The 13,882-nt window shown below is 30.8% G+C and overlaps 1 pseudogene; it reads left to right on the plus strand.

Annotated features, from left to right (window-relative positions):
* The window catches only part of LOC129234138 (nephrin-like), a 356,279-nt pseudogene that overhangs the window by 304,805 nt on the left and 37,592 nt on the right, over positions 1-13,882 (plus strand).

The raw sequence follows: 13,882 nt of genomic DNA on the forward strand, positions 1-13,882 counted from the left end.
ATTTTTAATTAGCATCGCATCATATAATATATTTGAAAAATAAAAATCTTTGATTTCCTTCAAACTGGGAGTTTTAGTGTAACTGATCCTTTTCTTACATATTATTATTTTGAAAACCGAAATGGAATCTTACGTAAGAATAGGGAGGAAGGAGGTTGAAAAATCTTACGTACCCTTACATAGGGGAAGGGAGGGGGTTCAAAACTTGTCAAAATCATCCTTACATAATTAATGATTGGTCCCTTAGGAGCTTTTCCCTCTCTCTCTACTGCCACTGGTAACATAGCCTTAAGGATAAGCCGCCTAATTTGGCGATAAAAATTGAAATGTCCCACCAAGTTTGGTGAGGGATTTGGCTTCGCGTCACAAAAAATAGTGCCAACTCGAACGCCAGTTGATGATTTTAATGGCATAGTTTTCCATTTATATTTCTCGAACATTCTGGTTTGGAGCATTGATCTTCAACTTTATTTTAACCGAGAACCAACTATTTACTATATAACCTCTTGTGGGCCGCATTGATATTTGTCATACTTACAGGGGGGTTGCAAAATAATTTTAAATGTTCAAAACCATCTAGCGAGTAAAGAATTTGACGAAATATTGCCACAATTCATGGTCGTACATAGTAGACGACGGGATTTCAATTTCTGAAACAGGACCGAAAAACACTATCAGGGAAATTTTAGAGTTGAAAATGAAAACTACTGTGAATATTAACGGATTAAATGCTAACTGACATGATTTGCATTAATTTTACTCCCAACCGGCTGACTTTTACTTACAAATGAGTTCCAATTAACCCTTAACAGGGGAGGTGCGGTCTCATAAGACCGCTCAAAAGTTTATTCAGTTACCCTTGTTTCATTTTTAGTCCACTTGAATGGTTTTTCTCAATAGCTTTTTGTTTTGTGACCTTGAACACCCCCCTTGCTTATCAGTATCTTTAGGATTGTGCTTTCGGTTTAAATTTCATTGCATTCTTTTGAAGCGGTCTGTGGAACCGCCCTCCCCATCGGTGTTACAGTTATCCGCAGTATTAGACAAAAGGCTCATAACGTTAGAACCGCGGATATAGATATATTATCTTATCCGTGTTACGTGGAAGAGATGCAAAGCGTTCTAGATTAAGAAGGTTAATTATTCCTCGAAATACGACGCGAAATGCTAATAGTTAAAAGTCTGTCAAAATTTTCCCGTAAGGTGATATAATCAATTTTCTGGTACTAAAATGTTTGTATATATTAAACAACTAAAATGAAATCCTTAATAAATTATAGCTTCATTTTTTATTACAAGTAGTTATTTATTTACTGCAGTCTGTGATTTTCTCGAAAAATCGACTCTAGCAAAATTATCTCGGAAAAGGTATATTCGAAATTCAAAAATATTTTTTTCCCGTACTAATAAAAGTTCAAGGAACATCTAAGGGAAATTACAGGAATGTATCTTAACTAAACGACTTTTAAAAAAAAATGTAAATTGAGCAGTCTCTGAGAACTCACGTCCCCTCTTGCGTCCTACTCTTCCTCCTCCCCTGTTACGGGTTAAGACCGCCTTCGAGAAATTCCTACAACTGAATACAATACATAATATTTTCTACGCATCCGATTCAATTTATCTCACTTGTAACATTATTCGAGTTTTTAAAGTTTCAATTTCTCCCATTTGTAACATTATTTGAGTTTTTAAAATTGAGATATCGGGAACATGTCCTAGATACACAGCATCGTTAAGAAATCCCCACCGCTAGGTAAAAGATCGGACAACCATGGTGGTCATACAGTAGGAAATGTTTGACTAATGACTGATATCAAAGAAACGTTGCCGCTGTACCGTACCAGCACGATGAGTTAATAAATAGTTGTTTGGTTTCTGCATGTTACTGATTTGAGTACTATTTAACATCAAATATTGCTCACGTATCGGTGTTCAATTATGCAGAAAAAAAATTAACAATATCCGTTTCCCATTTTCTTTCTTTCTTTCTTTTTTTCTTTTTTATGAAGAGGAAAATTTACTAGTTCTTCTATACCTGTATGCAAAGTTTTAAAAGTTATCAGTAAAAACAGTTGCAGAAAATATTGCTTCTCCCAGTGATAAATTAAATGTTTAATTTTGCCGTGTTGCTGCTGAAAAAGATTTTTAGATAATTTTACCCGTCAGAATTTTCATGTTAATAAGCTAAATTCAAAAACCAATTAAATAACTTCCTCCCCGTTTATTACTAACACACAGATAAAGCCATTTATTTTAATTTACAACTTAGAACTTTAGACTAGACTTTATAATGACCAAACACTAAAACATACATAGGAAGAAATTGTTGTTTGACTGCTTCAGCCATAAAGCCCTAAATCCCAACAAGCAACTTCAATTTTCACCTAATTGCAATAAATCGCTGCAGGTTCATTAGTTTTCATTAGATACTCTCATGCACCTCGGAAACATTATTCAATCTATTAGCCAGCAGAAACATCTGTTTCATCCTAAGCAATTAAACTCTGATCCTCCACCTTCGTTACAGTAATAGTCTTTTTGGGAATGTTCTAAAATCTGTTTTCCGATAGCGGGAAATCGATTTGTTTTTAAGAATCGTACTCTAGTAAACGTCGTTATGTTGCATATTGCAAGTGAATCCGTGTAATGTTTGTTCCTTGTAATTTAATTTATTTTTACAGACTGCACGATTGAGATAAATTAAGATAGCAAAATTTGTTGCCTTCGGATGTCATAGTTTACTGAGAAATTAGTTATTTAACGTTTGACCTTTGTTTAAAAGCTGGGAAAATTAGCGTAAATATCTCACTCTATCGTAAAAAAAGTAGAAATTCCAATGCGAAATTTGAGATCGATGTATTTATTTTGGTATATACATATATGTACCCAATGCAGAAATGAATAGAAAATGAAATTTAAGTTCTAAAAAATTATGAATCTTGACTTATAGTTATGCTGTTTTTTTTTTCCTTCATAGTTGCATATGCGTAAAAAAAGCTTCTTCATTTTCCTATGAAGAAATAACTCAATAGTTCGAAATAATTCAAACTATATAAACTACTTAAACAGAAAAATATAACCCACTAGATCTAAAAGAAACAACGCAGTTGATGGCAGTGAACGTAGAGAAAGGGAAAGCCAGAGCAAGCAGAGTATGTGCGATGTGCACATTTGGTCATTTTGCTAATACTAAGATTATTCAACTAACTGTACATGAAATAATTATATTTAATCATTCCATTTTCGCCATTTTGGTGGAAAATCAGGCTAAATACTAAAAATTGAAAGTCAAACGGGCAGTTGAACATATTTGATTTGGCTGAAAATTTGTTTGATAAACAGGTTTGATAACAAGTAACTTTTCCGCTCCTAGGAGTTACATATTTCTTAATTTCGTTTCTTTCACTCCTCCCTAATGTATGGTATCATAAACATTTTATCTTCTGTGTGTGCAGGTGTCCCTCCTATAACATTATTGATTCGTTCCGTGTAGTTTGTTGTATCGAAACCGTGTTATGCGAGACTTGTTTTTATAAATTTTTAACTTATTTTTTACATTAATTAATCATGTACGTAGTAAAAATTATATCAATATCCGTCGTGTTGTATCGAAACGACGTTTCGTGTTTTATCGAAACCGTGTTATACAAGACTTAGAAATAATGTGAATTAATGGATGTGTACCGTGTTATATCGAAACAAAGTTTCATAAAAACAAAGTAAAAACTTATAAGAGTTAATATCAAACATTAAGAGAATATATTAAAAATGAAATTCCATTTTTTTAAACATTACTTTCGTGTTATATCAAAACCATAAAGTATTTTATTCAAGTTTCGTTCCGTGTAATATCGAAACCGTGTTATAATAATCGCAAATTTGGTACCGTGTAATATCGAAACCTTGTTATAATAATCGCAAATTTGGTACCGTATAATATCGAAACCGTGTTATAATAATCGCATATTTGGTGCCGTGTAATTTTAAAACCGTGTTATACAAGTACCGTGTTATACGAGTGGCGCCTGTAGTTAGTTATCTTTATATTCTAAAACGACTTTGACCAATAACTGGACGCAGAACATTAAAAATAATGTATCTGCGGCTTTAAAAGGTTCTTCAGCTTTAAAAAGCTGCCAATTCTGCTACAAAAGTTTTCACTTTTTCGCTTGTTAATAACATATAAAATTTATAGCATAGAAAGAAAAATTATTACATGCGTTTTCTGACTTTTGACTAGGTGTAACACCAGATGTAGCTACCACTTCTATATCTTCTCGAGATGGTGGTGTTCCTGGAAGAATGCAAAGGCTGAAGCTATGGTGGTTCATTGCTGCAGCTGGTGGAATTGTTTCTGTGCTACTGTGTTGCATTCTTTTCATTTGTGGAATAAGAAAAAGGTCAAACAGAACTACTCCAGAAAGTAAGATATTTGTCTTCTCGCATTTTTTTTTTTACTTAAATTACTACCTATTTTATTAAACAATATCTGAACTTATTTAACAACAGCAGGTTTTTAAGATTAAACTTTGCTTTATTGTTGTTAACATGTTTTTGCTTTAAGTATTTTTTAAGACAACTTCTTTTTAGTAGTCATGAGAATTACTCATTCTCAAAATGAAGGAAAAAATATTAAATAAATATTGTATGAGAAAGGTAAAAAAAAAGTATCACAGATTTCTAATAAATAGAGGAGTAAGAGGGACAATGGGGTTGTTTCCAAAATTTTAAAAGTATTTTTTCCTGAAAGAACATGCTTAAAAACATAGGATCTGACCATTTTGGAAATAATTTATTTAAGTTTAATTTTTTTTTTTAATTACTTGAATCGGTGCGCTTTTATTGTTTACACTTCTGTCAAATGATATCAAAAATGGTGAAATGCCATTCAATGTTGCCATTCACAGAACAAAATATTTAATTCGCATCTCTACTCACGTGTATTGGCAACGAACGATATGGTTGATAGCAAGCGTAGAGTGCAATTTTAATTCGCTTATTGATTACCACAACGTGGAAACTAGTAGAAAGATGCGCCAAATTGCATCATTTGTGACGTCATAAAGGCCATCCCTTGTTTGAAAAATCGGACATTTAAAAAAATTAATTAAAAAAAAAAAACTGTTGGGATAATCAAAGTATTTTCTGGTTCCATGTAATTTTTTGTGCTCATTCTATCAAGTTCAATGACTAAAAATAGTACTTTTGACTGAAGGGAACCACCTCATTGTCACTTCTGTCTTTGAAAAGAGCAATGTAGCAGTAGATATTTTAAAATGTATTTTGTATAAAAGAAATAGTATGCATTAATGTGCGCTAAGTCCTCCCTCCTGTTGTAGAATTTGATACGAGGTGCCTATTTTAAATTTGATGCACGCAAACGGAAATTGAAAACCGATAATTTAGAAAATTAGAATGAGTTTTAAATTTCCAAATGCAAGAATTGTAAGTCGGCATATATGTGACTAGTATGATTTTATATTAATATTCACAATTGAAATTCACTGACCTTTTAAAAAAGAATCGTTTTCTGCTGCCTGAATGTAATTGGAAGAATTACTTTGCAGATCAAAGTGTAAGCAGTCTAAGTAGATTTCAAGCACGTAGCTTTATAGCGTCTACAGAGCAGGTTTCCTGACTTGGAGGTTAGCCAGCCGTTCTTAAGTCAATGTCAGTTTAAGAAATTTCTGTTTTTGTTTGTTTCTGAGATTCTATTGCTATTTTCAAACCTAACCGAATGTAATTCTTCTTAAAACATAGTTTTCTTTGCACCCTAAAGTACGGATAATCTTACGAACTTAAATGTGTTTAAAAGCAGCAAAAATTTATTTCGAAATTGTGCGTGTATGTCACCGTTTAATAATATTTCGCGCTATAAAAAAACAAGTACAATTTTACAAATAAAGAAAAATTTGTATTAAAAATTGTAGATTAAATATTCAAGAGTAATTTCACTTAAATCATGCATAACATTATTTTCATACACATTTCTATAAAGTTTTAGAGTGTTGTTTATAACTTATCATATAAATAAGAGTTATTCTGACACATACATTAATAGTCTTATGTGCTGCCAGTACGCGTAAACTTACCTAACTTTAGTTACGTAATATCGGAAAATAAATTTTGCACACATCATTCGGTTATGCATGATGTCTTATGTTTAATTATTACTAAAAAAAAAATCTTGGATTTTGTGTTGTGTGTAATCTATTTTACAGTGATGTAGTAAAAATTTGATAAGTCATTTGCAATTAAAGCATTATGTTTGGCAAGAATATTAATGAATTTGCGTATCAACACTTGGTTCCTAGGTCTGCGTTTGGGTTTCTTCAGTCAAAAGTACTACTTTCAGTCATTGAAATGGATAGAATGAGCAAAAAAAAAAGGGCCCAGAAAACACTTACATTTTCCCAGCAGTTTTTTTAATTAATTTTTTTAAATGTCCGATTTTTCAAACAAGGCGTGGTCTTTATGACGTCACAAATGGTGATTTTTGGCGCATCTTTCTACTACGTTTCCACGTTATGATAATCAAGCGTCAAATAAAAATTGCACTCTACGCTTGCTGTCAACCATATCGTTGCCAATACACGTGAGTAAAGATGCGAATTAAATATTTAGCTCTGTGAGTGGCAAAACAGAATGGCATTTCATCGTTTGCGATGTCATCGCCAAGAAATGTAAACGATGAAAGCTCACCGATTTAAGTATTTTTTTTTAAATATTAAACTCAAACGAATTATATAAAAAATGATCAGATCCTATGTTTTTAAGCATGCTCTTTTAGAAAAAAAAATACTTTTGAAATTTTGGAAACGATTCCATTATCCTTTTTGTACAGAAAATAAAGCTTGATTTCGTAGCCTCGAAATAGCAGTTTACTGAGTTTTTAACTCTTTTTACAGCATTTATTTGTACTAATATTTGAGTGGTTTCGTTATACTCATAATATTAATTCTATTCTGATAGGCGGAATACATTTTCCCTTCTTGATAGTTTTAAAACGGGCTTTTTTTTAAATCTTATTTTCTGTATAGTTATTTATTTTATAAAAAAATGCCCCTTTCTTATTTAATTGTGTTCTAGGGCACGATATTTTAAGTTCATAGTAGTATGATGCACTTGGAAAAAAAACTTAAAATATGTTTATAATTTCTGCAACAAGATTCAACCTGTTGCTCATAAACATTTTTCACTTTTTTACAGAACAAATGCACATGAACGTGTACTTTCGCATGTATGAAGTAAAAAGAAAAAAAAAATATGTACAAAAAAAAAAAAAAAAAAAAAAAAACTTGACATATTAAAGCTTAGTCTCCGCATTTTGATTTATTATTGCCATATTGGGCTTTTTATAGACTGAAGGAATTTATGTCGCCATGTAGTGAATGGAATTCTGCGAAGCAAAACGCTTTATAGCTCCCTCTTCTAGATTTCAATAATGTTCTGATTCGATAAACATGTTCTTATTTATGGGACTTGGTGAATCGCTGTGATAAACATTGTGTATAGCAAATGGCGAGTATCAGATTACGTTCCATTAAATTTGTGAGACAAACTGATGTTTTTTTTCGACACCAGTAAATTATATTTTATTTCAAAAGAGGGAAAATTTATCTCAAAGTTATTGTTAAATTTATACAATCATCTTAAATAGCGTGAATTTTGTCGAACTTAAAATAACGTTTTTAATAAAATTGATTTATCTTGGTGAATGGTAATAAAAATTAAAATTAAAATCAAAGATTTTTCTTAAAATAAAGTATTTGAACTAATAATTTACTATAGAACTTGAAAATATGGTCTTTAGTTTAAAACAATTTATTTATTAATATTTTGAGCGAGGACAAAAATAATTTGTGCTATAATCCATAGAATCGCAAAGAAGAATAATGGTGTTTAATGGTTAGTAACAAAAATAACTTAAATAAGTAAATAAATAAACATATTGTCGAAACTTTCTAAGTTGCAGAAAAAAAAACAGAAGGGGTACAGTAGGGTAAAACTAAATGTATCACTTAAAAACGTAGGCATACTAGGTACACATAAACTTTCCACTCTGCGTCTTCGCGAAGGGAAAATATGCGTCGTTTTCTAAGTATCTTTACAAGTGTTTGCAATTAACTTATACATTAAACTTGAATTGCACTACTAAAGGCGGAAAAATAATTATTTTTGCTCTTTCTTGACAACTGAAAATTAATGGATAGAATCGTAAATTTTCCAGAAAACTTTTTTGACAGTGTCATCGTAACATAAAAAACAAAGCAATGCCCAGGAAATAATTTAAATATTTCCATCTAGATTTGCATATGCTATAAAACTGTCTTCTTTTTGGCGAAAAAGGCATTGTACATCTGGGAATCGTTCTTTAAAATACCCACATCAGAAAATCCATTTTTGCTTCTGTTATCTAAAATGAGTTAACTTCTTAACATGGGTTTGTTACATTGTTGTAGGCAGTCTGATTTATTTCATTTTTTAAAGTGTCTCAACTACGTAAAAAGCTTTTAAGTCATGAATCTTTTTCAAACAAATAGGATTCAGTCTCATAAATAAATCTGTAATGGATATTTATCGGCGATTCTGAATCTTTAATATGCAAAAACTTTTTTTCTCGAGTCACTGGTGCATCTTTTCGTCCGGGAGGAATTTCGTTTTTTTCTCTTTCCATTTCAACATTCAACAGATAAAACTAATAGCTTCGCCACGTTTATAGGTAGTCATTTTCATGCATCTGTGCATCCTTTCTTTGATGTATCATATTGTGAATGTAAGGTTTAGAGTTGGTGAACAATTTCCCCAGTATTCACTTTTCTGACCATTTTTAAACGAAATTTATAGATTATCCGTTTTAACTTTCATCAAAATGAGGTATTTTTCTTTTTTCAATTTAAAATTTATGGATTGTGATTACAAAGCATCAAACTATGTGAAAGAGAATGAGGTGTTTTAAAGAAATATATATTTCAATTTATTTTCATTGAATAAAGAATGTATTTCTGAAATGATTCTGTCGCATTTAAAAAATCAACAAATTTTCGTATGAATATGTTGTTTGCGCAATAATACTTTAGAGGTTCTCAAATATTTTATGACATTGCAAAGAAAAGTCAAAATAAACAAATACAATTTAAAAAGAAGCTTACGTACTATGTTTAAAAATGGAACTGTACCGTTACCGTAAGAAAAAAACAAACGCAATATGAGGTATTTGTTAGTAAGTTACCGCCCCTAAGCCAGGACTAAGGCAGAACTACATGCAGTATACCAGACATCCCGGTTATAAAATCCAGAGACTGCAGTTTCGTTCTTATGTCTGGTATAATCTGGTATATCTTGGTCTGGTCTGCATGTAATTTGAGTTTCTAAATCATTTTAGTGAACAGAAAGCAGTTCCTTTCATTACTAGAGCTCAATGTGCGAACCGTCTTTGGCTCAAATCACTTCTAAACGGTTCTTAACTTCATTTCGTGCTTTAGCCATTATGGTCTGTGGACCAGTTTGAGCTACTTAGGAAATTTGTTTCTTCAAATCTTTAATACTAGCAGTGCTAAACAATCTGACACAAATGAGCACAAAAGTATTCGTGAACCAGTGAATTACTCTTGTGCAAGCCGCATATTCGCATGAAAGTTTGTTGATATTCTATGAGTTATTCAACAATTGTTTCAACGACTGTTCGGAAATCTTGTATTTCCATTGTTTAACTTGTATCAATACAGTCCTTTTCAGTAATTTTGAACCATATGGATTTTTTTTGTATCACTTCATATTTTTAGTTCATTTTAATTTGTGTGCAGTTTCAAACATACACCCGGTTAACTATTACATAATACTCTAATCAACAGATTACAGACAATGTTACATATACATTCAAATATCACGTTTGAGGAAGCGTAAAGGTTTCTGAAAGAAGATATAACGTTATTGACATGCGTATTTGAGACAAAAATAAGCAATATTCTAACAGGTTTCAAAAGAAAGTGAGAAGGTCTAATGCTGAGCTCTGCCGGAAAGCTTAAAATATCAGTTTCTTAATTTTTATTTCATAAAGTAAGCTGTCAACATTTTGCACATATGATTATAGAATGTCAAAATTATGCATTTACTATTTTGATGCTACTTTTGATTGCTAGTTTGAAATAATTTAAATATTTGATCTCCTATCTTGCACAGAATCACCCTGAAATTGAATGTTCACGAGAGAGGAGAAAATTCTCCTTCACCCCGAATAAAACTCTGAATTGTGCTAAAGGATAAAATGCAAGCAAACACATTCTAGCTAATGAAAAAAAAAAATTGAGTTATTTTAAAGAATGCAATATTGCAAATAGTGACTCTAAACTTGCCGAATCGTAGAGCAAAATTTGCCGAATAGGGATTTTTTAGTGGAAGTCACAGTAACCTCCAATCAAGTTATTCCTGATCCTAAATTTTGCTGTGTAAAATTTTACACTATTCAAATATGAACTGAACTAGAAACAAACATCTCATAAATGCTCAGAAACTTGTTTTTCATTGTCCAATATTGTACTATTTTTATTAAAATACAAATTTTTACATCCTATTTCTCACGTTATTCAAAGTTATAACACAAACTTAAAATCTACGGAGAAAATAAGGGGAAAAGAGCAACAGTAGTCCTGGAAGCGCACAAGCGGATGTCTTGATCTTCCAAATAAAATAGAAAAAGCTACGAAATGCATAGGTACTCCATTATAACAGGTAAAAAGAATTTAACTTCTTTAAATCATTTATATTATTCGCTAAATTGTTGTAAAATAATAATGTTTATTTGTTAAATGCTAAAATACCATTTACTGGTTGTTTTGATGTTAATGCAGTGTAAATTTACCTCTTAGATGTTATAAAAGACTGCATATTAGTCAAAATTAGATTGGATATCAATAAACTACTGGTACACTGACAGATGCTCTACAATATTTCTAAACATGCAACTGTGCTGCTTAAGCCATTTATGATTTAGGATTGAAAAATAAATGAGCGTGAAACTTTTTTACAAAAGTTCACTTTTGTAAAAAAGTTTCACGCTCAGGTTAATTCACCTGATTCCTGATCCCTGATTCACCAAGTTACATAATTCACTTTTGAACATAATTATGTTTAGGTTATTCAAGACGTTTGACAAGTAATGTTTTATTTTTTAATATACTACAAATAACGTTAATTAATTTAACATTAATACATTAATAGATTTTGTTGTTGTAATGTTGTAATGTTTTTTTTTTTTTTTTTTCAGGATCTCAACAAACACGACATATCGACATCAGTAATTTAACAGCAGATGATGTTTGTAACAAACTTCTGTTGTCCGCTGATGTTAAGTCCATTTTGCTGTGTTCATCAGAAAAACCACATATGCCTATGCATGACTTCAAGGTAAATACTGAATTTATATTTATATTGCAATAAGGTCGTTTTTCTAAGTTAAAAAAAACTTCATCGTTTGGTAAAAATAAAACTTTTTCTCGTAGTGAATGTATTTATAAATAATTTACAAAGTGTCCTTTTGCAATACAATGATCTTCGTTAGTACACAGTAAAAAACTAGTTAGCAATTAAGAAGTCTTTTTTCCCTTAAACTATACTTTTTTTAAGGTTTTTTTTTTTTTTTGTATTTATACTACTTAAAGCACACTATTTTTTTTTTTTTTTTTTTTTGTTATTCGGGTTTCTGAATAACTTTAAATTGTTGGGTAGGTTAAATTAAATTGGTTGTTAGAATATTTTCATAAGTCAGAGATGAGGAACCTTTTCCAACTATCGCAACCAATCAGCTTAAGTTTCATTATCTTCTGATGTAAAGTGTTTAAATAATTTTTTTTTAATGAAACCCTGCTTCCGTTTTAAGCAACTTTATTTTTTGATTATATCTACTACTTAGTTATTGTCTTGTAACAAGTTTAAATTTAATAAAAAAAATTATACCTTTAAATTTAAAATCTTGTGTAGAAAAGTGTTTTGAAGGACAAATTCTCTTTTGTGATGAAAAATAACACAAAAGTAGTTATTTTTAGATGATTTAATTTTTTTAAAGCATGAAAAGTTAGATGTATTAATGCTATTCTAAATATTGTGTTAAAAAAATTATTTTTCTACTTGAAATTGCTATGTACCATTTCTTTTACACTTAATATACTTTTCTTAAAATTCTCATTTGGTATCACATGCAAATACTACATTTAAAAATTGAAAAACAGTGCATATTAAATTCCGATGAGTAAAACAACTGTTGATGACCTTTATTAGCCGTTGCAAATAAAAAAAACGCCTACTGTTAAAGCTAAAATCTTAATAACATTTAAAATGCACAAGTGAAAATTAAAATCGCAATTTTTGTTGCATTTTGTTTTGAAATTTTAACGTTATTATGTTTTTTAACAAATTATTCATTCAATCTGAACCAATGTGGTTTCCACGACTTCATTGAACTCATTAATGGAAACAGCCGCTCACAAGCGTATGACACCTTAAACATTGTTATAAGTGTTGTTGCAATTTTTTTCATGGTCATAAGAATTTGGAAAACTGTTCAATTTTTCAAGATTGACGTTTAATGATTTTTGGGTACAATGCAAAAGCTTTAACACTTCAGTTGTTTTAACGCATCATAAAGTTTAAAAATCTTTTGACCAGCATGCCTTTTTCGTGAATTTTAACAATTCCACTGCCAAATTTTGGTAGCCCACGTTTTTAAAATTGTCACTTTAAGATCATCTATTAAGGTTAGATGAGCTCTTAAATTAAGCTGCATTTTTTCCCTGAATGTTGAAATTAAAAAGATCCTGCCAATAAATGTTTCATTGAATTGAACCAAAACATCAACATAGCTCTTTAAGGACTTACTGTCTTAACATTTTTGTTGAAAAAAAAAACAAGTTGCATCAAGTATAACCAGGAAACACAAACCAGCATTGTGTAATAATAAAAAAGAGTCTGCCTTATGTAGACCGAGAATCACGTGGTGTCTATTATTTATCGTCAAGTCCGAAAATGTGTCTTTTTTCTTAAAATGTCGATAAACTTCTAGACCTTATATCTGGATTGCGTGAAAGGCATCTAATTTAGGTGACAACAAATGCCTCAATATGCTATTCGAATTGCTTCCTATTTGAACTTTCTTCATTATTACGTTATTTGCATGTTTCTCTGCTAAGTGTTTTTTAATGAGAAGAAATTTAAAAAACAATGTTTCAGTAACTGTAAAGAACACAGCAAACTTGCACTCTGAGGATCGTAAATTATTTGCTCCAACCCAGGAATGGAGTACTTACCTCCTATAATGATTACAAACATACATTCTAACGTACACTATATTCACATTCGAATCTAAGGAACCTGAACCGAAACTTTGCAAAAATTACAAATTTCGTTTTTAGTCTCTTTTTTTTTTTACTTATCCTATTCACGAACTTCCTCAGAAAAATTATCTCTGCAAAAGACTTTAGATTTCTGGGAGGAGAGAACACTTGTTATCTTTTTATCCTGCAAAAATTTATTGCCATTCTTGCAGCAGGTTTTTCCTTCTTTTTAAAAAATGTTTGCAGGTACATGTAAGTGAAAAAAAAAAAAATATTTATCTGGAAACACGTGTCGCGTGCCACCCAGCGGTACTGTTGTAGGTTCGCCCTCTCTCGTACTCGTTGTATAGACTTAAAACTTATCTGAAATTAAATTCTTCCTCGCACTATTTTACGTCATTTATCTGTAGATTAGTGAGGGTGTTCGAAGTTTGGAATTTACCGTGTATTTAGATAACATAACATTTAATTAGCGGATACAGTTAAGTACAATAAAAATGTTGGGTGTAGTAGCGTAAAAGTAAAAACCCCAATTGCGTACACAATATTCTTTA

This window comes from Uloborus diversus, chromosome 1, assembly GCF_026930045.1.
Source record: "Uloborus diversus isolate 005 chromosome 1, Udiv.v.3.1, whole genome shotgun sequence".
NCBI classification, from domain to species: Eukaryota; Metazoa; Arthropoda; class Arachnida; order Araneae; family Uloboridae; genus Uloborus; species Uloborus diversus.